At 42.6% G+C, this 24,978-nt stretch overlaps 1 long non-coding RNA gene across 1 annotated transcript in view; it reads left to right on the forward strand.

Annotated features, from left to right (window-relative positions):
• LOC138249272 (uncharacterized) overlaps positions 1-22,631 on the forward strand; it is a 42,761-nt gene extending 20,130 nt beyond the window's left edge. The window contains exons 2-3 of the long non-coding RNA XR_011194820.1: positions 20,596-20,668; positions 21,603-22,631. This is a non-coding gene — a long non-coding RNA (uncharacterized lncRNA). The remainder of the gene's footprint in view (positions 1-20,595; positions 20,669-21,602) is intronic.
• The last annotated feature ends 2,347 nt before the right edge of the window (positions 22,632-24,978 follow it).

Below are 24,978 nucleotides of genomic sequence, written 5' to 3' on the forward strand. Positions count from 1 at the left end.
TGAGTGAAGTGTTTTCTACTTTGGACCTTTAGGAGTTTTTTGTTAGAATGATATTATTTATTTAATTCTTAATTTTCATTTAACTCTTTGTAAATAGGAGATATTGGCGATATAATAAACTTACATATCTAGATGTACATCTAATAAGTATTTCTATTTATGGTTTCCAGAACATATAAACTATAATATGAGGTATATGTACCCTTATTAAATAATTTTGGAGAGACTAATTATTTACATATGGTTTGTGTTTCCCTGGATGTACACTCCTTATCTCTCCAGGGCCCTTGTGTTGTTTTTGATGGAAAATGAGGTAAAAGCGTACCCTTTTTCCCGATTCCCCTTCTGTTTTTGACTTGACATGACTGAACAACACCATCTGTTGCTGTTGCCACTGGACCACGGGGAAAACATGATCCCCCTCCAAGTCGCCGGAGTCAAAGGTTGGGAACCTGCATTGCCTAAATCCGTTGTGTGGCCACTGCACATGAGCTGGGGACCATTGCAGTCATATACGTCACAGTAATTTATAAAAATTACAATAGCATGTAAATGGCCTGGAAACAATTGTTTCCGACATGGATGGGGACACAATGGCACAAAACACATATCGCACAAATGCACAACTGTCATTATGGTGCCAGTATTCATTGTCAAATGAACGCTGGTACCACAGTAACTTTACAATAGCACTTGTCAGTTATGTCCATGTGTGCACATTGCAAGGGGACCTGTACCTGTAATGTTGTGCTGCCAGTTGTGTATGTGAGTCAGTACGTGTATGTGTGTTTGAGATTGGATTGGCAGGGTGAGGTGTATGGAGCTGGAGTGGGTGGTGTGGTTGTCAGTATGTGTAAGAGCAGTAATGGCGAGTGCACCAGCTCACACTGACATTCAGCAACCCAATAATATTCGGATCACTACCACAACAATATCATGATCACAGACTAATAATCAGTAAATACAAAGGATGTTGTTTTAATCATACCACAAGGGAGTATTTATAAACCAGTCTATCACAATTCTATAAAAAACAATCCCCACATTCAACCCCAAAAGGCAGCGCAACTTTAAATAAAAATCTTCAAAAGACAAAAAATTGGAGAGGCACATAAGACAAAACACGGTTGTCAAGCTGAAAATCACTTATCCCTTCAATTGTTATGCATGATACATGACAGTTGCATCAAGGTCCCAGTCTGTTGTAACATGCTACTCAGTGGATTCAGTATCACATCTGCGTTGACACATTTCAGTGGGCTTCACGACTTATCACCACCTTCTTCAGGACAAAAACATATTCTTATAAAGACTTTTAAAACCATCAATCCACATTACATTTATGCAATTAAATTGCCACTGGGTCTCCCGGGTGGATCTCAGTCTTGCTAGGGAGCCACAAAAAATGATGAATAACTCAATAGTCTAAAAAATCTGCCGTTATATGTTCATGTATATCACTACTCCACAATACAAGTTTACCATTTATTAATCTGTGATCCTGATATTGTTGTGGTACTGATCCGAATATTATTGGGTTGCTGACTGTCAGTGTGGGTTGGTGAAAGGAATGAATGATTGCTGCGTCAACACCTTAGGGGACTTTTTCATTTATTTATTTGTATTTTTGTTTTGTATGTGTGCCACTTTCATGTGGGTCTTATATTGTTGTGTATGTTGTGTGTTGTGTTGCTGTGTGCAACATTCCGGTGAGTGTTGGGGGTGTGGTAGTCGTTGACGTGATGTGTGTTGTTGTGCATTTGTATGCGTAGATGAGTGTGTAGCTGTGTTGGTTGTTGTGGTTGTGTCATGTGTGGGTGTAGTATCATTGTTGTGTGTACGTTGTGTCATGGATGTATGGCAATGTGTGTTTTCGGCATGTGCGTATTGGGTTCAAGTGGAATGACAATGGATAATAGTGTGTATGTGGTGTGTTGTGTCTTGTGTTATGCCCTTGAACACATATGGCCAAGGTACAGTGTGTGTGTGTGTGTGTGTGTGTGTGTGTGTGTGTGACTTACCTCTATTCCAGAGCCACTGCTATTGTACAAGATCCATCTGGTCCTGCAACGGCCTCCCTTTGTCAGAAATCCGCCTGCAGTACATCGCCTGCAGGACTGTAACATCTCAATATGGTCGGCGGCAACCTGCCAGCCTGACGGCTAGGAAGAGCACTCCGTTGTGGCGGTCTGAGGTCAGCTGCAATACATCTTAAAATGGCGGGTGGAAAACCGTCAACTTGACGGTGTTCTTGGGTCCACCGCCACAGCAGATTGGCGGTAATACCGCCAAGATCTAAATCAGGCCCAAACATTTTAATAGGATAAGAGCAAATCAAGACACTTTACCTGGAGATGCACAAATAATAAGTATTCATTGGAACCTAATGATTTGTGTTGAGCATAGTTTTAGCAGTAAAACTGTATGTCTGAGCAAATTTAGTGACCACTTCAATGGAAAATGTGGTGTTTGTAAATGACAAAACACTACCACATGATGCTTTGATTGCATTAAAAATTTATCCTTCCCTGTATCCGTTAAAGCTAGACGAGCAGGGGTGTATCTTCAGGTGGGGTGTTTCCGGTGCGCCATCCCTCTAATAAATGTGTTTTGTGATAAATAAGTGGGTACAGGTGCTTTCAGTCGGGTAAGGCATGGTGTCTGTCATACTACACCAGGAAGTTTTATACACACAGACAAAAATGAGCACACTGTTATCCTGCACACTCTTTCCCTCTCTGTACAAGTGTCTCTAACGGCCAGGGGAGTAGCTTGGTCTGTAAGATTGTTGTGGGGGGGATGAACTTTGGATTTTCCAATAGTCACACTGGCATATAATGTTAACATACGACAGGCAGGGTGCGTGAAAGAGGCTAAAGGGGCAGATGAAAGGAAGAGGAATGGAGATTGGTAGATGTACTAAGTGAGACAAAACACTATATTTTGTAAAATAACCAACATTGTTGAAGACTTTCAAAATAAAGAGGGAGTGTGTGTGTGTTTTTTGTCTGTGTATGTCAAAATTGCAGGTGAAATTCGCCATCTCACAATACCCGACTGAAAGCACCTGTACCCAACTATTTATCAGAAAATACATTTATTAGGGGTGTGTAACACCCCAACCAACCCCCGGAAGCTACGCCCCTGCCAATGCCTCAAAAGCAGAAAGGCTAGAACCAGGAATCGCACCATTTAAAACAGGAGGGATGCTTCATCTGTGCTTCTGTGTACAGCCTATAATCAGCATGTCCTCTCAGGCTTAACAGGAGGCTGTGAACAGTGAGGGCATTCAAGCTTTCTACTGCAGACACTCAATCTAATCACAGGCAGGCCAACATTTGACTTTATTAGGCCAGGTTCGCTCTGATGATTTCATTAGTAATACTGGCGGGTGTGCTTCTCTCTCTGTAGTCATCATAATGGATGCTTATAAATGAGTCTCTTGGAGTAGGTTGTGAATTCTATTTTATTATAAATGTGTGTGTGTTATAAATTGAATAGACATCTTTCCCATGCTGCTTGAGTGGGTACCATCTGATACAAAGGTTGAAGCCACAAAGCAAAGATTCATATCTATGTATTTGTTTATTTATTTATCTATTGAATGTTTTCATAAAGTGTGTACAAGTTCTTTAGATACTTACAGTCATGCCATAACTTGGAGGCACACGGGTGAGGTGGCCATGGCGGAAGTTCCAGGATTTATCCTATTAGGACCAGTGGCGGCTACTTGTCAACTGGGGTGGCGCGGCGGGGGATATTAAAAAAATAAAAAATAAATTAAAAAAACAACTTACCTTTTATGTTGGGAGATACAGTTACATCCCTCTTCCCCCTCATCTCTTTGCCGACTCCTGGAAGCACACAGGTTTCCAGACTCCCCTCCAATCACGGCGCTGCTGTCACCAGCATGACAGCAGCATCGTGATTGGTCTGAGCGGCCTGCTTTGTTGCTCAGACAGGGAGTAGGGCCATGTGCACTTTCTCCTCCCGGCTGTTTAATACAGCCAGGAGGAGAAATGCAAAGTGTGCATGACTGTTTGGTTGGCCCAACACGGCAGCCCCTGAGCATCATGCGCACTTATGTGCACAGACCACTCCTCCAGACCTCCTCCTCCAGCACAGGCCCTCTCTAACCTAGCTTCCGAGGAAAAATAAAATGATAATTCCTGTTATATCCTAGTTTATTGTCATTAAGATAGAGAATTACATTAGTTCATTGTTCCTCTTATTTATGTTATTTAATAATAAATATCGTTAGTTAATTAATGTTATAGGTAACATAATGTATTAACGTTACAGTTAGGTCTTAGTTCATGATGGTATATTCCACTCCCCTGTGGAAGGATAAAGATGGAATGGTCGGGAGGAGGCAAGGAACGAGAGGGCATGTTAGAATGTTGTGAGGTGAAGGCGAGGAGATGAAGGAAGGCGCAGAGTGAAGGAGAAGAAATAAAGTCTGTACTTCAATTGGAGCGTGACGAGTATTGGACTTTATAACACTGGCGACGAGGAGTGCGTAAGGGGGCACATTTTTCTTCACCCCTTTTCAGGTTGGTAGTTTTACCACCTATCCTGTGACCTTCGGTCGATCTCATACAAGATTTTGAAACAGCTGGAGAATACGTGCTGACGGATTTTAACAGGACATAAGGCAGCACGCAAGTTGAATATTTTTTTTCTTTTCTTCAAGTGTTCGTGTGTTTTTCACAACTAATCAGGGGACCGCCCTGAAACTAACTTCGCGCACAGGCAAAGTGTTCAAGCGCGTTCTGGAATCCCACTATTGACAAATTAAAGGCGAGTATAAAGCGCGGTAGGAAATGCGCATGAAAATTGACACAGACGCTGAACCGTAGTTCAGCGGCTGGTGCGAGGCGCGCACTGACTGGAATCTCGGGAATTTCCTCAACATAATTTCAGCAGCTGATCGGTGTTCGAGCGACGGTAAACACAGTGTAATCATATCTCCGGAGTTCGGCGGCTACGACGAGCTGCGCACAGGCAGGAATCTAAAGAATCCAGTCAAGGTATTTACAATACACAGCTGATCAGAGGGTTGCTGTTGACACGGCAAGGTGATATTACCGAATTTCGGCAGCTGCTACAAGCCGCGCACAGGCAGGAAGCACTAGAATTTTCTTTGCGTTTGTACAGTTGATCCTTGCTCGCTGTGTCTAATCTGCAGACTCTTCTGGCGAACGCGCGTGGTCAGTAATTATCTGTCATCAGGAGTTTCCTCTCAAACTCATTTTGATGGCGAGCGCGCGTAGTCAGTGATTGTTTGTCAACACGGAATTTCCTTCGTTGGAGCCTCAAACCCATATTGACGGCTTAACCAGCTCGGTGTCAATTACAAGAGAGCGAACGAAACCGGCGCATTTGTTTACCAGTACGTTTTCACAGATGACTCGGTGAAAACATTCGATTTGGTTTGTCGTATGATATCGTCAGCATTGGACTGGACATTCTTATAAACTCATAGACTTGCATAGACTCTCTGGCAAGCACGTAATTGAATGTTTAATTATTATCAAGTATAATGTTTTAAGTTTTAAACTATTGCAATTTACTTAAATTTTGAATGGATGGCTGCACATCATTGATTTCTATGCATAGCTTTAATTTAAATAACGTTTAACATAATTGTGATATTTTTGGGCTCTCATTGAAGTACTTATTGAGAATATAACTTATTGTAAATTAACTTTATTAACCCAGTACAATGGCAGCAGCCGGGATGTCCCAACCAATCCCTTTCCTGAATGAGATGGGTGAACCAAACATACCATGGAAAGATTGGTTTAAGATTTTTGAATCTTACCTAATTGCAATCGGAGGGGATAAGTTCAACCCCATTAGGAAGCAGCATATTTTACTTCACAATTTGGGAACTCATGGAAGGAAAATATATGAATCTCTTCCTGATCCAATATTCATTGAGGGTCAAGCCCAGGATGAATATGTTACCACATATTCTAAACTAGAAAAGCAATTTGGAGACAGAATCAATGTAGTGTTAGAGCGACATAAATTGTTTTCACGGTGCCAAGGCAAACAGGAAAGTGTGACGAACTATATTGCGGCGTTAAGAGGATTAAGCACCTTATGCGAGTTCGGAGATTTAAATGATTCTTTGATTAGAGACCAATTAGTTTGTTGCACTAATAACACTAAAATACAAGAAAAGCTTCTGCAGAAACAACCAGGTTTAATGGAAGCTATTGAATTAGCAAAATCAATCGAACACACTGCAATTTGTTTGCAGGAGATTAATGCCCCTTCCCCAGAGGCACATATAAATGAGGTAATGGAAGGTGTAAGAGAGGATAATATTTTTAAAATTAAAGGCAGTGAGAGACAACCTCAAAGGAATTGTAGTAACAGAATGAATTTAACATGCTTCCGTTGTGGGAGTAACAATCACCTTGCTAATTCAATCTCTTGCCAGGCGAGATCTGCAATCTGCAGAAAGTGCAATAAAAAAGGCCATTTCGCGAGGGTGTGTAAGGACAATTCAAAATATGGGCATAGCAAAAAATCTGAAGAACTACCACAGTTAATTAAAAAAATTATACTGCAAGTAAATACAGATAAGAAAATCAACACTCAATACCCGGTGTGTACGATTACCATTAATGAGGAAAAAATAAAGGCGTACGCTGACTCTTGTTCACCATTCACCATAATAAGTACTGCAGACTTTAACAAAATTCAAAATACCAACACAATAGAGCTCCAAAATCCAGATATCAGCCCGAAAGGTTACAATAAAGACCCGATCATCTTGAAGGGCATGTTTAAAAGTATTATTTCATTCAAAAACAGGTCCACGGTTGGTAAAATTTATGTCGTAGAGGAAGGCTCCAACTTACTTGGTTGGCAACATCAAAAGGAACTGGGAATAAAACTGGATCCTAATAATCCTGAACAAGTTATGTGCATCGAGAATGTTAATTCTGGGGAAGCTTTCGTTCAAGAGTTCCCCGAAATTTTTTGCAATAAATTAGGTCTATTAAAAAATTTTCAACTCAAAATCAAACTCAAACCCAAAAATAAACCCATTGTACATAAAACCAGACCAATTCCACACCTACTGAAACAATCTGTAAAAAAAGAATTAGAGAAGTTAGAGTTGCAAGGAATTATTCAATCCATTGAGTGCTCGGAATGGTTGGCCCCCATTGTGGTGGCCAAGAAGAGTAATAGTAACGATATTAGAATATGTGTGGATTTAAGAGATTTAAACAAAAATATCTGGATAGAAAGGCATCCACTCCCAAGAATACATGAAGTACTAAGCACTATAGGGGAGGCATCATGCTTTTCAGTGTTAGACCTTTCTAGTGCTTACCATCAAGTCGAATTGCACTCTGATTCAAAATGGCTCACAGCGTTCACTACTCAGTTTGGATCCTACATGTTTAATAGAATGCCTTTTGGCCTGGCATCTGCTGCAGCAGTTTTCCAAAAAATTATGCAGAACATTCTAGGTAAGGTACCCAATACTCTCTGTTTCCAAGACGATGTACTTATATATGGATCAACAGAGGACGAACATGACAAATACCTTAGAATCGTTCTCGGTAAACTCAAAACAGCGGGCCTTACTCTAAAGCAAGAAAAGTGCCGGTTGAAGGTGAACTCTGTCGAGTACTTAGGGCACGTCATATCAAAAGATGGCTTCAAGCCTAAAGTTTCCCTCGTTGACGCAGTAAGGAACGCCAAAGCACCAAAAAATAAGGATGAATTAAGGTCCTTTTTGGGTCTTGCTGAATTTATGGCGAAATATGTAAAAAATGTATCTTCTGTCTCGTCAGATCTTAGGGAACTATTGAAAAACCATGTTCCTTACAAATGGAACGAATGCCATGAGAATGCATTTAAGGACATCAAAACTGCCATTGTAAATGCTCCATACTTATGTAATTTTGACCATAATAGAAAGACCTTTCTCACAACTGATGCCAGCAAGTTGGGTCTGGGGGCCACTTTATCACAAATCATAGATGGCAAGGAGAGAATTGTAGCATTTGCGTCTAGGACTTTGAACAAAGCTGAAGCCAATTATTCGGTCATAGAGAGAGAGACCCTTGCATGTTTCTGGGCCGTAAAACATTTTAAATTCTTCCTATGGGGCACTCAGTTCACCCTACGCACAGACCATAAACCATTAGTATATGTATTCTCCACCAAGGGGTTCAATAATAGCACGCCCCGGATAGCTAGATGGATTCTAGCTCTGGAGAACTTCTATTTTACGGTTGAATATTTACCAGGAGATAAAAATTATGCTGCAGATTTCCTTTCAAGAACTCCGTTGAACTGCATGGAAACGTTCGATACTACGGAATATCCCATTTTGTCAATAGACTTACCCTCCATTAGTGATGAGGAATGGAAACTAGCCTGCCAACAAGATAATAATTTAACGCTATTGAGAGCGAAAGCAAAAGAAGGTTGGCCCTTAGGAAAAAAAGACCTAGAAGACACCATCAAAGACTTTTGGGAGGTTAGATTAGAAATTAACGAAAAAGACAATTGCATTCTTAGGAATGATAAAATTATACCCCCTCAGGAACTCAAACAAAAGATTATAAAACTTGCTCATGAAGGCCACCTAGGAAGAAGTCTTACTAAGGCCCGAGTGAGAGAAAGATTCTGGTTCCCGAATATGGATTCGATGATTGAGAACGAAGTCAAAGAATGTTCCATTTGTGCTTTAAGCGACAAGTCCAAAATAATACGCAAAACTCCCATATCTCCAGTACAGATTCCCATCAAGCCATGGATTAAATTAGCTTTAGACATCATTGGTCCTCTTAATTATACTGGGCTTCCAACAAGATTTGCTATAATTCTCATTGATTACCAATCACATTGGATCACTACTAAACTGGTTAACCAAATTACCACTGAATCAGTCATTAATTTCCTTAAAAATGTATTTAGTGCAGAGGGGATTCCGGAAGTTCTTATAACGGATAATGGGGTCCAATTGACGTCAAGCTCGATGAAACAATTCTTGAATTCTCTAGGGATAAAACATCACACTACAGCTCTATATTGCCCCAGAGCCAATGGATTAGCAGAACGAGCCAATCGAATGGTAAAGGAATGTATCCAATTAGCAAGTATTAACAGATTGAATGTGGAAAATGCCATTAGAGAAATGTTATGGGCCTATCATACCACCCCCAACTCAGTTACCAAAATATCACCCTTTTCAGCGTTACGAGGAAGAGAACCGTGTACTAAATTCTATCCATCGTGGTTGGGTGGGGGAAGGCGGAGTGATAAGGCTTCATCATATGATCTTGCGAACATATCAAAACACCAGGAAAAATATAAAGAGAGGTACAATACCAAATTTGGTGTAAAAAAACAATACTGGAAGGTAGGGGACCAGGTAATGATCAGGAAACCGATAGGTTATTCAAAAATAGGAGTAAAAGAGTCTAAATTCATGGGCCCCTTTTGCATATCTAAGGTAAAAGACAATGTTGTGGTTCTGGGAAATGGACAATGCTGGAGCATGGACAGAATTACAAAATATGTGAATCCAGTCACAACTGTAAACCCAGGTGAAGATCCCACACGAAATGGACCGGCACAGAGAAGACCCCGGAACAGTGTGCAGAGAACTCCAAGTACTCGTGTGACCGAACCTCCTGTTTGGAGCAAGGACTATTCAAAATAATGTGAGCAATAACATGCATATATGTTTTTAGAATTTTCATAATCTTTAGTATAGTGGAATATAACACTATATAAGGTCTTGTTAGCTGTTTTATTATAATGGGAAGATGTGTTATATCCTAGTTTATTGTCATTAAGATAGAGAATTACATTAGTTCATTGTTCCTCTTATTTATGTTATTTAATAATAAATATCGTTAGTTAATTAATGTTATAGGTAACATAATGTATTAACGTTACAGTTAGGTCTTAGTTCATGATGGTATATTCCACTCCCCTGTGGAAGGATAAAGATGGAATGGTCGGGAGGTGGCAAGGAACGAGAAGGCATGTTAGAATGTTGTGAGGTGAAGGCGAGGAGATGAAGGAAGGCGCAGAGTGAAGGAGAAGAAATAAAGTCTGTACTTCAATTGGAGCGTGACGAGTATTGGACTTTATAACAATTCCCTTCTGTTATTATCATTTTATTTTTCCCTTTCCTTCACTGCATAAAGCAGTGGGGCGATGCTCTTCTGTCTTAGCAGAGGGGCCGCTGCTGATTAGGACCCAAAATAACAACAGAACCAACCCTCAGTGAAGGAATGTCTAGGTAAGTATGTCTCTAGTCCTCAACACCGCTAAGCCATTATGTAAAATGAGGTATAAATGTGAACAAGACCTAGATAAAAAGGATGATGGAGAATGGCAGGAGGCGAGATTGTGGAGCGTTCGCTGACCACATTGTCCACACTCAGACTCATTTAGTTTAACTATTTCCATAGGGTACATTATAACCTGGAGTGGCTGATGAAGTTGGGAAAATTCCCAGGCCAGAACTGCTTAAGTTGTCATTAGCCCTTGTAACATTTTACCATACTATTTTGATTCCCTTAGGATCCATAATTACTGGCATCAAATACATGCATTTTTGTGCAGAGTTCTTCAGAGGCGAGGAGGAGGGGAGGGAGGGGAAGAAGATATGGCCAAAGGGTAGGTCAACAGGTGGGAGAGTAGGCTAAGGGTCGGAAGCAGAGGATCTGTTTCTTATAGGTTCGCTGTCAGTCAGCATCGTTCAACTCCATCAAAGGGTGAAAACAGTTGTGAGTGATAAGCAAGGCATGGAATTCAGTAGACCAGGCGGGGATGGCGGTAATAACTGGCCATGGTCCCTGTCTAGGATTCAGAGGATGATGAAAATAACCTAATGGGAGAGTTATTACATGTTGAGAGAGGGGGTGCCTAGTGGTGGGCCTATGCAAAACTCTACTAAACGGGGGAGATTTGAAGGACATGATTACACAGTCACCTGCGAATAATTTAGGCCCCCTGCCAATCTAACTGACCCTTCTTACCATTTTTAAGTTCTCAAAAAGGGCCTTTGTCAAACCAGTTGTACTCCCCAGCCAGTGAATTGGTTTGTTCTTTAAGCTGTCCCAAGACTCAGAACCTGGTTGGGAGAGGGTAGGTACATTGTCAAAAATGACAACATATGGTGTGACCTCAGGGGAAGGTCAATAGTTGGCGACTGGCCTCTTCTATTAGGTTGGTTGGTAAGGATATTGGAGATACTGTGTTGCACATTTGAGAAGGAGGTTTCCAAAGATAGATTGCTAGCTGGCATGGAGGTAACAGTACCAGGGTCACGTGCTGAGGAATTAAGCTGGTTGCTGCTATACAAAGTGTGAGTACAGATATGGGAAGGCACAACAGGAAGGGGAGCCGTGTTAATACTCGGGTCAGGTGGCGAAATAGACTTAGCTTGAGACAGCAACATATCTAAGAAGCTGGCCAAAGTATTTTCAACAGTTGTAAGTCTGGTAGACAATGAGTCACATGTAGGTTTGATAAGAGCTTCCATTGAAAATACAGACAAAAGTAAACAATTAATGTCCACTGGATTAGCTGGATTGACTTTACCCCTTTTGTTAGCAGGTCTACTGGACTTCACAACAGACCCTGATTCCATCTGTGGCTTGATATCCAGCTCTTCTGGGAGGGGGGGCAAGTAATTGCTTGCTCTTTACGTGTAGGTGGCAAAATTAGTCAGGAAGAGAGACAGTAATGGGGTCCTTAATATTGGCCTGAACACACCTATTGGTAGCTACTGCCTTAGTTGAACCCTTAGAACCTGCATTTTTTTGTGTTAGCGGATGCAGGGGTAATGTTCTTACAACGTCTGCTGTAGAACGATGACAGGTCACCAGTCGCTCCTCAACAGAGGAAGTCTCTTTGTCGATCGAGCCCATGGCACTCGTCAAAAGGGTCAATATAGATGCGGGGGGCTTACCTTGGGTCTTAGAGGAGGCCAGTTTTCTTTTGATCATGATGTATAAAAGCAGACGTTGCAAGTAAAGAAGGAGCCAAGAGAGTGGCCAAGGCCCAGCCTCCTCCGGTCTCAGACGGCGCAGACAGGCCAGATCTTGGCCCGAGCACTTCCCGCGCTGTGACAGCCTGCAGCCTGCGGACAGCCCCTCCTTGGGCAATGAAGCAAGAGTAATACTGGGGGACGTAGTCCCACCCCAGCCAGGAACCAACACAAGTCAGCCAGCAGAACGAGCTGCAGTAATAGTGAAGCGCTTTTAAGTGCGCTTTTAAGCTCTATAACTGCAAGCAGCCTACAGATAGACCCTCCTTGAGCAATGAAGGAAGAATCATGCCTGGGGGACGCAGTCCCACCTCAGCCAGGACCAACACAAGTCAGCAAGCAGCCCCTGTCTCTGTTGATCACTGCACAGCATTGTCACAGTCTTGCAGAAATGTGTATGCCTGAATGTAAGTCCTCTATTGTTTCTTTAGTAAATGCAATAAAAAGAGTGGTAAAAATGAAATATCGTTCAGGAAGTACAAAGGGAGTAGGCGCAGATGTGTAGTTTACATCTGAGTAATCAAGCGAAGCTATAAAAAGTACCTCTCCTGTCTTGTTTATTGGCTCAGAGAATATACGTCTGACAGTGTTGCATTGTATTGGTATTTATATGGCCCTTTCCATACCCTCCAGAGGCCTAAACGGCTCTAAATCTTCACCTCCGCTATCGCCCCAGTCATTTTCCAGAGTGAGGACCGGTTTTCTTTACTTGTGATGAGATATATAAGGATCCCGTTTAGCAACAAATTAGAGAAATGTTTTACAGAGATTTTTAGGCAAGGCTCAAAAAGGATTTTTTTTTAGCTCATTCTCTGTATTGAACTCATAGGGGGAGGTTGTTGAAATCTAAGGCCCTGATTTATATGTTGGTAGTATGTATATTCCGCCCCCAACATAATTGTCTGCCCGCCAAATTTATATGCGGGTAGACCTTAGGTTTGGCTACGGGGTGAGTACTCCATCGCCGCCATAGCCAAACCCAGTGCTTAATTTGTAAATAAAAAGGTGCCGGTGCCCAAAGCCCTCCTCTTAAACACGCGGCTGCTGCAATTCAATGTGTGAACATGGAATACTGAGGCAGCGTAATCCTGAAGCCGTCTCGGGCCTCTTCAATCCATATAAAGCCGCTATCTGCCCCTTCAGCTCACTCTTGCAGCTTTCTACTTTCTCCCTTTGTGACACTTTTTCGTTTTTCCCTTCCTCCGTCTTCCCCATATGTGTCTCTTGCTCGCAGCAAATGCTTGAGGCAGAAGAGCAAGCCCCGGCCCTCAAAAATAAGTGCTGGTGCTCAGCACCGGAAACAACAAGCACAAATTAAGCACTGGCCAAACCTCTCTGACGGAGTAAGGGCCAATCAGGATGAGTGAACAACTAGCCATTTTTACTGTCCGGCACCGCCAGGCAAACTCTGGCAGTGAGGGACAGTAAAATGCAAATAATGGTCCCCCTTGTCATGGGAGATGACTCCCATGACAAGGGAAGCAGTAATTTCTTTTCATTTTCAAAAAGAAAATCTCGTTTTGAGAGTTTCTTTCTGAAAATAAAAAAAGAAAACTGTTTGATGCCAAGCTCCATCATGCTTGCCTTATACCAAACAGCGATATGCAGTGACAGGAATGGCAGTGACGGTGGTTCCTGCCAATGCATTATGACTGCCTGCATGGTTTTATAAATCTGGCAGGCATTCCCCCTGCCATGGGGAGTAACTTACACCGTCCCCATGGCAGAACGACTCACCATTGTCAATATATAAATCAGGCACAAAATCAGGGAAGTTCTTTTGAACTGAATTGGTCAAGTTTGGATAGTTTATTTACAGCTTGGTTTATCTATCTGTGGGAGATTTTATAATGTTCAATCCAGTGGGACCTTTTCACAAAAGAAATTTACACATGTAAATTTGCTCTTCCACTTTGTAGTACCATTACTACTTTTGGGTATTTACCATTTCTGAGTGTAACTTACTACAACGCGTAGGCTCACACGTTTCCACCACCTCAGCTTAGGTGGTGGAATTTGTGAAAAAAAATACAAACATGTGTTGCCTCCATTCACCCTCAGTGGAACACAGAAGGCAGCCTTATGGCAGGAGGTGACAGATTCTGCCAATGCACTGGAGGAGTAGGTACTCTGTGTGGGTATTTAAAAATGGCAAGATGAGAGAGTGAGAGCAAAGCGGAACGTCTCTGGGATTCAGGAGTGATCCTGGAGGATCACTTCTCCCTAGAGAAGGCTATCTTCTCCACAATGCACCCTCATCTGCTATAGGAGCTCTGTGTTGCCACGTAACAATCTAAACCCCTCTATCTTTCACTAAAAGCAAACCAACAGTCACTCACCCACATCTATCCTTCATCGAAGTTAATTTTGTTAGGCATACATCACATACATACATACCCCCAAAAAACACCCTCCAGCATATACCCTATAAATACCTAAATGTTTGGATTATGTTTCTTTTATTTGTCATACAGCCATTCTTTTGAGTAAATTGATTGCTTTAGCTGTAGCAGGAGTCATTGCAAGGGCAACAGACAGAATAGGTCTCACAATGCAACCCAATTACACACACAGGCATGATCTTATGCTAACAATATCGCTGTGAGAAATAGGGTCTCTAGTTGGCAGGGGCATTAGACTATGTCCAAGTAGGGACCACAATCATAGTCAGGGTAAGTCAGCTACACTTCCTAAATAAACCTGTGCTCACTATCCGGTAGCTTGGCACAGAGCAGGCGGGCTTAACTTAAGAGGCATTGTGTAAAGTATTTGTGCAACACTTGAACTATAGTAACAGTGAAAACACCACATCAGTTTAGAAAAATAGGAAGTATTTATCTGATTAAACTTATATCCAAACGACAAAAATCAAATTACACTTGCAAAGGTTATCACAGTTCAAGCGTAGTATTGAAAATCACAATGCTTGAAAAGATGCAGGCGTCCTTTTACAGGGAGTTATGGTAAGTTCTCTTTAAAGGAGAGCTCGGAAAGCACTCACAATTGTAGTTCCAATGTGGTCTCCTGACCAGAATGGTTTGCAGTGGATCTCCGCTCCCTGGCCCCTTGAGATTGAAGTTAATGCAGGGCAGAAGTGCACAACAAGCAGCCCAGAGCTGCGGGGCGGGCGCTCGCTGGGTACGCACACACAGAGGCTGCAGTCGCCTTGTTGGTGTCTGGACGGCCCAGTGTAGGCAAAGAAGTGATATCCAAGTTGACTAGGTGAACGAAGAAGCGCTACCCATGCTAACTGGGTGAAAGAAGAAGCGCTACACAAGCTGCCTTGGCCAACTAAGAAGCTCATGGCATGCTCTGACTTGGCAACGAAGAAGCTCTGAGCCCACGCTGACTTTGTAGGTGAAGAAGCGCTTAACACACACTGACTTGGTGCAAGGAAGCGCTCAGTCCATGCTGACTTTGTAGGCGAAGAAGCGCTTAACAGACACTGACTGCACGAGGAAGCGCTCAGCCCATCCTGACTTGGTAGGTGAAGAAGCACTAGACATGCGCTGACTTGATACAAAGAAACGCTCAACATGCGCTGGTCAGATGGAGTGTATTACGCTAATGGAACAGTCAGACACATGGTTCCTCGTTAAGACCCACTGCTTCTGGACTCACGAGTGGCAGAATCCCATGGCAGCGGTGCGTAGTTGAAATCTTTGATGGCCGTGAGATTTACAACTGGGGCAAGTCAACAAGCCCTTGGAGTTACTTGAGATGTCCTTTGTGGTTGCAGAGCAGCAGTAGTCCTTCTCACTGCAAGAGGCAGCAGGCCAACACAGCAGAGTAAGTTGTAAAGTGGCAGTGCCTTCTAGCAGCACGGCAATAAGCAGGCAGTAGGACAACACACAGAGCAGTTAGGAAAGTGGCAGACCCTCTGAGCAGCACAGCTCTTTTTCTTGTCAGAGTCTCCTCAAGACCCCAAAAGTGAACTGATTTGGTGGGGTGTGGGGTGCAGCACTTATACCAAAATGTGTCTTTTATTTGGGGGAGACTTAATAAGAGGCCTTTGAAGATCACAAGGTCCCTTCCCTTCCCTTCCTGGCTCCAGACACTCTACAGGGGAGTATGCGGCCCTTTATGTGCGAGAAGGCACAGTCCTATTCAGATGTAAGTGTCCTCTCCTCCAACCCAACCCAGGAAGACCCATCAGCCAGGTGATGGGCCATCAGGATTCAGATGATACTTCCAAGCTCCCTTTGTGTGTGACTGTCTAGAGGGAATGCACAAGGTTTAGCTGTCACTGAACCCAGACATGTATTCAGAGATGGGCAGAGGCACACAATGGTTGAAGTAAGAAAATGCTAACTTTCTAAAAAGTGGCTTTTTCGGACATACAATCTAAAATCCAACTTCGCCATAAGTTGTGATTTTGAATTGTGAATACAGGGACTGTCAGAGTCAACAGATCCTCGGGGTCTGCGCACGTTCCCAACATGTCCACCACTGAACAGCTCCAAGACTCTGATAGATAAATCACAAAGGCTAAGAGAGTTCAAGAGGGGAAGAGGGGATTAGGAAGGGAACAGCTGGGAAGGAGACCTATAGTAAGAAAAAAGGTTAGAACACAAAATATGACCTGAAATCAATACTAGACTATGGTTTTAAGCATAGTCATTCTGAAAACATGAACAATCTAAGAATGAAGTTTAAAATGACTAGGTTTCAAGAGGGTCGGATACCTGTAATGGAATCAAAATGAATTAAATGAAAACGCTCTTATTCAAGCATTTTCATTTACATGAGAATCAGAAAAAAGAGCATTCTGACAAAATTTTAAATAAGTGGTATGAATCCTTTTTTTAAGAATGCATTACAGAAGCATACAATATTACATTTAGAAACTCTGGTCTTTTGTGTTTTCTTGAAATGTTTTCTTGAAATGTTTTCAACACAGATTACACTCTTTGCAGATATATATATTTACAATATATATAGTAAACACCATGGAAGAATTGTGTTTCAATGACTAACACTATATGAGTTCAAGAAATAAATCACACACTTGCCAACTCGAATACTACCAAACAAATGTCCTAGAATGGTAGTATACAATGAACAACATGAACTAACCTCGAGGAGAAAATCGCACGTCTTACTGATTCGAATGCCACCATGCAAAATGTCAAGAAATGGTAGCGCGTAATAAATAACAAGGTTTAAATCATCATGGAACGAATCGTGTGTTTTTCCGATTCATAAACCTTCATGTAAATGTCAAGAAATGGTTGCGCACAATAAACAACAAGCTTTAAATCATCTTGAATCGAATCGCACGTCTTGCCGATTCACAAGCCTCCATGTAAATAAATGATAGCGCGTAATGAAACACAAATTTTAAATCTTCATAAAACGAATTGCGCGTCTTGACGATTCATAAACGTCCATGTACATGTTAAAAATGGTAGCGCATAATGAAACACAAGTTCTAAATTTTCATAAAACGAATCGCGCCTCTTGCCGATTCGTAAGCGTCCATGTACATGCTAAAAAATGGCAGCGCGCAATGAAACACAAGTTCCAAACTTCCACAAAACGAATCACGCGTCTTGCCGATTCACAAACTCCCATGTAAACACTACAAAACACTCAAGTGCACTTCTCCTGAGCTCAAAGCAATCCGCTAATCAAATAAACAATTAGATTCAAGAATATGAGAGTTCTCAAAATAAACGGTGTCGGAAATAAACCCAACAACCGTCTTACCGCCCAAAACAAGGATCACCAATGAAGCATGAAAAGCAGAGGTCTGGAAGATCAAATAGGCCACCGGGACAGGAACTCTGTAAATAGCTGCTGTTCTGCACCAGGACCTCTGAATAGTGAGCACTGGGAGTTGGGCTGGCTCTTCTTTTATAGAGTCTTGGCCCAGCCCACAACCACGCCCAGGCATGCTGCAGGGAAAGTCTCTGGAAGACCCTGGAAAGCGGCCACACCCTAACACACTTTGAAAACCTGTAACAATACATTGCAAAGGAACAGTATTTGTAAGCATATTCAAAATCAGTCTTCAGGATTGAACTCTGCAATGCAAAAGGTTAAACCACAACATATCAGCAAAATGCATAAATTATGGTGTTTTGAGAGTGCTGGGTTTTTGCATTCTAGTCGCCAATAGAGCGCGTAATGCTCTGGTGTTGATAGTGACAACAAACTCCACATTTTTATCTCTTTCCAATTGGAAATTACACTTAAAGTATGTTTTAAGGAATCCCTATGTTAAGTAATGAGCGAGATAAGCCTTGCAGTAGGGGAAAACAAATTTAAGAGTTTTTCACTACCTTAATGTCAACATCAGGACAGTGCGCGCTCTACAGGCGACAAAAATGCAAAAACCCAGTCTTTATGCAAGAGCATAATTCATGCATTGTGTTTATATGCAGTAGGTTAACCTTTTGCATTGCAGAGTTTAACCTCGAAAAGCACTATTAATGATGTTTGCAATAACTATTCATATGCAAGGTATTGCTGAAGGCTTACTGAGTGTGTCAGGGGTGGTCCCTTTCTAGGACCTTCTAGAAGCTTTCCCTGCAGCATGACTGGGTGTGGTTTGTGGGCCTGGCTTGACTCTATATAAGGGAGCCAGCCCAGCTCTACGTGCTCGCTGTTCAGAGGTCATGGTGCAGAACAGCAGCAACTTCCTGAGCTCCTGTTCCGGAGGCCTACTCTGAAATTCCAGGCCTGCCCTCATTATATTGGTGATCCTTGAGCAGGGCGGTAAGGCAGAGGTCGGGCTGGGCCCCGACCCCCGTTTTCAGAGACATTTGAGTTTTTGGGCCTAGTTGTGAAACTCCTTGCCCGCGATCATTTCATGATATTTGCATGGTGTATTTCGAATTGGCAAGACGTGCGATTCATTTCCTGGCATTTAACTTTGACATTCGGATCGGCAACAGTGTGCGCGATCATTTCATGATATTTACATTGTGTATTTCGAATCGGCAAGACGCGTGATTAATTTCCTGGCATTTCACTTTGACATTCGGATCGGCAACAGTGTGCGCGATCATTTCGTGATATTTGCATGGTGTACTTCGAATCGGCAAGGCGTGCGATTCATTTCCTGGCATTTCACTTTGACATTCGGATCGGCAACAGTGTGCGCGATCCTTTCATGATATTTGCATGGTGTATTTCGAATCGGCAAGACACGCGATTCATTTCCTGACATAAAAACTATTGATTTTCAGATCGGCTGTGCGTGCGATCTTTTCATGGTTTTGAATACTCGGGTTGCAGTGTTTTTTTAGGTGCACACATTTATCCTGAGCTTTTGGTTTTCTCGAAACGCTGAATTCAAAATGCGGCGTTCTTGGTGCATATTAAGTTCCTAGTACAGATCCTGTTGTTTTCAGGGAATGTTCAGATAGCCTTTGTCCTCCTGTAAAAATGCAATGTTTATTCTGAGACATTATTGAAGAAAGTTCTTGTATTCTAGACAGTATGTGATATTTCCTGAAAAGCTCATATGAAACATTGTATTAACCAATTCTCATTTTTTCCAGGTACCTAGATTTCTTGAGGCCTGGTTATACTGAAGCCTTAGGCCATTCATGTTTCTTCAGTATAAAAGTTATTCCATGTTCAGAGTATTATTGAACCCTAGATCCAACAGAGTGTTATTCAATATTCAGAGTATAGGATTATTAAGAATATAGATAGTTCCAAACGAAGTTTATGAAAGTCAATGTGAATAATTTTGATATTGTGTTGTTTAACCTCTTGCTTCCTACAGGTCTCCTTCCCAGCTGTTCCCTACCTAATCCCTTTTCCCCCACTTGGACTCTCCCAGGCTCTGTGATATATCTATTGGAGTTTTGGAGCTGTCTAGTAGTGGACATGTTGGGAACATGCATAGGCCCAGAGGATCTGGTCTCCCTGACACTTAACATGTTAAACGAAAAGGTGCATTTTTAATTACACTGCCCTTAGGTATTACTAGGGCCTCCCTTAGGGTTGATTTGTATGTAATAAAAAGGAAGGTTTGGGATTGGCAAGTGTGTACACTGGTCAGGTTGTAATGGCAGTTTTAAATTGCAAACACAGGCTCTGCAGCGACAGACCTGAGACATTATTACAGGGTTACCGTAGTGGGTGACCCAATCGGTGATGCAGCCCACTAGTAGCATTTCATTTACAGGCCCTGGGTACATATAGTGCACTTTACTAGGGACTTACAAGTAAATCAAATATGGCAATTTTGCTTCAGACAATTCTACCATGTTTAGAGTACAGAGCACCTGCACCTTAGCACTGGTCAGCAGAGGTAAAGTACACAGACTCACAACAGCCAGAAAAATGAGTCAGAAAAACAGGAGGTCAGAGGGTACAAAGTTAGGGGAAACAATGCCAAGGATGCCAAGTCTAACAGTAACTAACAAACTAAGCGGGATTTCTTTCAGTTCTCTTGTTGAACCCTTAAGAATGTATTTTACAGTGTGTTTTGTAATGGGTTATAATTGTAGTCCGTGACATTTATATTGTGAAACTATTATATACACATATTTTTTTTTTTAACTTATAAAGCCCTGTGTTGTTGTCCCATCCAGCGCCTGCCACAAAATCGACTTCTGTTCCTAGGGCTGCACAAAAACCCACAGAGCACACAAATGGTAGATACTGGTAAGTGAAATGTCTGCTCTTTTGGCATTGGGTCTAACCTCTTTTTTTTTTCTGACAGGGTAGCTGCATGTTTCAAGTCACATATCCCTATTTGCACTCTGGTCAATATGTAATGCAACCATTGAATAATTTATATGTTGCCTCAAAAATTGCCCTTATACTTGGCATTATAAGGGAAGCACTAAAAGATATCTGTTAGCGGTCTTAACCTTCAGGAGAGGAATCTTTGTGGCTCTCAGAGTTAGAATTTAAATGATCAAAATATCATCCTGTTCCATGATTTTGTTTTTTTACTCCCTATGTATGTATCTCTCTCCTGTCATAGTCTATCATACAACAGTGCCTGGTGTCCACCTTGCAAACACCAACACAATGACATCTGGGGACATCCTAGCACCAGCTGATAGGCCCTCTACCATCCGTTGGTAAGGGAAGTCTGGAAATCTCTGATCTTAACTTCTGCAGATCATTATTAGTCCTTTCAACAACGTATTTGTCAATATTGTATTACTATATAACATGTTACACTTTTTTTTATTGCTATTGCTTGTTTTCTTTTCATGTATTCTCTAATGTGTCAGGATTTGGGGTCATGGTTACTTTTTTAGATAGGCGATATGCATTGAACATAATTCTTCCCTCTATAGCTACTCGATCAGGAGATGCCTGGGCAACTCTAAGAATAAGAACACTGGTTAAACAGCTGACCTTGCAGGGGTTATCGGGAAATCAAATATTTGTGGCTCCATTTACTGATTTGACGTTCTCAGGGTAATTCCATGTATGGATCAAACCTTAATTTCATATGTTTCATTATGTTCACATAGTGTTACCTTTATTTTTTTCAAAACAATGTCTATTAAAGTACTGTTTTGAACGTCAGACATTAAACTGTATTTGATGTACTTCAGCTGTTTACATATTCTTCTTGAAGGTACTGGAGACATTGCGGTGTGTGATGTTGCTCAACCATCTACGAGCGCAGGATGGTGGGCAATCCAAGGACAGAATCCAGTCCTCCTCCAAGCAACTATTTCAGAACCAACGCATGGAAACGGTGTACCAGAGTTGTGGGGAAGAAGTGCCTTGTCCATGAAGATGATAGACGCAATAAGCAGAACACACCAATGTAATTTGTCTTGACCACTGCATGCACAAGATTCCACAGAGGCATCTCACCCTAGGAGGGATTTGCCACCTGCCTACCTGATGCCTTTGCCACCATCATCTGCACCACCTCCACTACGTCAACCTTCAACATCACCAACTCAATAACCACCAACTCACCCACTCACTATACAAGCACACTCTCAAACAATCTCACCATAATTATTGCATTCACAGGGTAGTAGAATAAACACACCAAAACAACTTTTGTTTAGCACTTTAGTGCTTTTTTGAGGAAGTGAGTGGGCTACCCAAGAGGGATATGAGATGTCCTTGACTGCTAGTATGTAAGGACCTGGAAGAAAAGATGGTGTCTGTGCAGGGGATGCTGCAGGGAAAGTTGGTGGAAAGCTCTTGTGAACATCGTCTTCTTTGCCACATAACCTCCTTTGATGATCTTTGGCCAATGCTGTCTGCAGAAAATGTTGGTTAAAAAAAGACAGAAAGTTTGAATTCATATGTTCAGTACTGCATTTCAGATGTTCTTTATTTGAAAGTAATTTAATATCCCTTAATATAAGAATTGACATTGTACAGCCTTTGGACACACATTTTTAAGAAATAGTTAGAAATGCTAATTTCCAACACTCTTTTGTAACCAGGCATTCAAAGGAAGAGAAAGGTTTGGTCAAAGATGGTTGTTTTTTTGCACACTTCTGTGATGAAATGTTTAAAATATGTTTTTCAACATTACTACATTGCCTATTTTAGATTAGAGCAGTGGTTTTCAAACTTGTTAATGCCGTGCTCCCCCCCCCCCCCCCATTGGGAAAAATTAAATCATCAGCCCCTCCCCTCAGACTTTTTCATAACTATTCTATTAAGTTGGCAATATTTAAACATTGCAGTTAAGACATGTTACGGTTTTAAAAATGCAATAAACATTTTCTGCGTAAAACAAAGCACTATTATCTGCATAATCCTTCTTTTGGTCAGAGCCTGGTGCCCCCCCCTGGGATCACTTGAAGACCCCCTAGGGGGCCCTGCCCCCCATTTTGAAGACCCCTGGATTAGAGTGTATTTGTACACAGCAACAAAGCATTAAAAAGTATTATGTTTTACTATTGTTTAGTGTAATCTTTGTGCACATTTTTGAAAATGTGAATTTCAATATTTTTTTTTTTTATAAAGAATTTTTATTGATTTTTGCAAAAGATAGAAAAACCATGATACAAACGTCATAACATGATGCCAACGGGCATCCAACATTGGTCGAACCTGTGATCCCAGATAGCACTAATATTAGAGATAACATAGTATTCAGGAGCCTAGTGCGGCCTCCCATTTCCCCCATATCCTATTATATTTATTCGGACATTCTCTAGCCTCATATACAAGTTTTTCACTCTGTGCACACCAATCCACTCCCTGTCTCCATTTAGCTAATGATAGGGCATTCTTGGCCTTCCAGTTTGCCACTATATCCCTCTTAGCCACTAAGCACACCACCCCAAGGAAAATTCGATCTGGTCTCCTTAGCTCGATGTCACCCATGATCCCAAGGAGGAGGGGTAGAGGCTCTCTCTCTATATTCTCCTGCAACACCTCAGAAATCTCCCCCAGGACCGCTTCCCAATAGGCTACCATGGCCGGGCAGGTCCACACCATGTGGAAGAAGTCAGCTGTAAGGTTTCTGCAGCGGGGCACTCCGCGTTGGGGCGGAGGCCCGCTCTGTGTAGTTTGTCGGGTGTGAGGTATGCTGTGTGCAAAAAGTAAGTTTGTATCAATCTGAAACGGGTGGCGATCGCCAGGGCCCGCGGGGCCATTAGCGCCTCACCCCATTCCATCTCTTCCATGGGGCCCACCCACCCCTCCCATCTCTGGCGAAGAACCCCCAGGGAGCCCGAGGTGCCGGAGACCAGGGTGCGATATATCTGGGAAACACCTCCCCTACCTAGGCTCCCCATAAATGCCTTGGCCTCCATGAGGCTGCATTCAGGTATGTTTTCTCCCTCTCGGATGTGTACTGATAAGGCATGTCGGAGCTGGAGGAATCTGTGGAACTGTGTCTTGTTTAATGAAAAGTTTTTCTGGAGATCTTCAAAGGACCGTATGTGTGACCCGTTCCAGACATCGCCTAGTGTGGAGATGCCTATGTTGTCCCAGTTCCGAAACCCCTCCAGGCCCGCCACCTCCACCAATTGCCTCCCATGCCACAGTGGGGTCTGTTGGGTAAGTCGTCCCCACCACCCCGTCGACTTTTGAGCCGTCCGCCATCCCTGTAGAACCACCCTGGTCACATCTGGGACGTCTCGAGAGATCGGACCTCCATAGAGGGTGTCCAAAATCCGTGGGTAACCCATCGTTTGGAGCTCCAGTCGGTACGCCGGGTCTGTCCACCCACCCCCCATCCAGTCATTAATCACAAGTACTTGTGTCGCGAGGTGGTAGGAGTGGATATTGGACATGCCCAAACCTCCATCATATACATCCCTCTGGCAGGTTTTGAGCGCTAACCGTGGGTGGGCTCCGCTCCATATAAATTGGCGCACCAATGAGTCAATTTCCCCAAACCATTTCCGAGGGATGGGATGGGGAAAATTTTGCAGGAGGTAGAGGAGCCTAGGAAGGATCATCATCTTGTAGAGCGGGATTCTACCGAGCAGGTTAAGGGGGAGTGTCCTCCAGTGTAGGAGATCACTTCTGATTTTTCTGGTTAACGGTGTAATGTTAAGTTCCCATGTCAACTCAGGGAGAAGTGAAATATATATTCCCAGGTATTTGAAGCTATTTCTTCGTACTGGAATATTTCGCTGCCAGTCCACACAATCCCCGGAGCGGTGTAGGGGGACCAGTAGGGACTTGGCGGGGTTCAGGATCAGCCCTGAGGCTTCCGCGAAGAGGCCCAGGATCTCTAGCACGCGGGGGCCACTTTTAGCCGGGTTGGATAGATATAGGAAGACATCGTCTGCGTATAGCGCCACACGGTCTTCTGCACAGGCAGGCCAGGACCAGCCCTCGATCAGGGGATCTCCTCGCAGCAGTATCGCAAGAGGCTCTATCATTAATGCGAAGAGCAACGGGGATAGCGGGCAACCCTGCCGGGTTCCGCGGCCAATAGGAAACGGGTCAGAAACCACTCCATTCACCCGGACTCGAGCTGTCGGTTTGGAGTACAGGAGTCTCACCAGGCCTCGGAATCT

The sequence above is a fragment of the Pleurodeles waltl genome, chromosome 8, assembly GCF_031143425.1.
Source record: "Pleurodeles waltl isolate 20211129_DDA chromosome 8, aPleWal1.hap1.20221129, whole genome shotgun sequence".
Lineage (NCBI taxonomy): Eukaryota > Metazoa > Chordata > Amphibia > Caudata > Salamandridae > Pleurodeles > Pleurodeles waltl.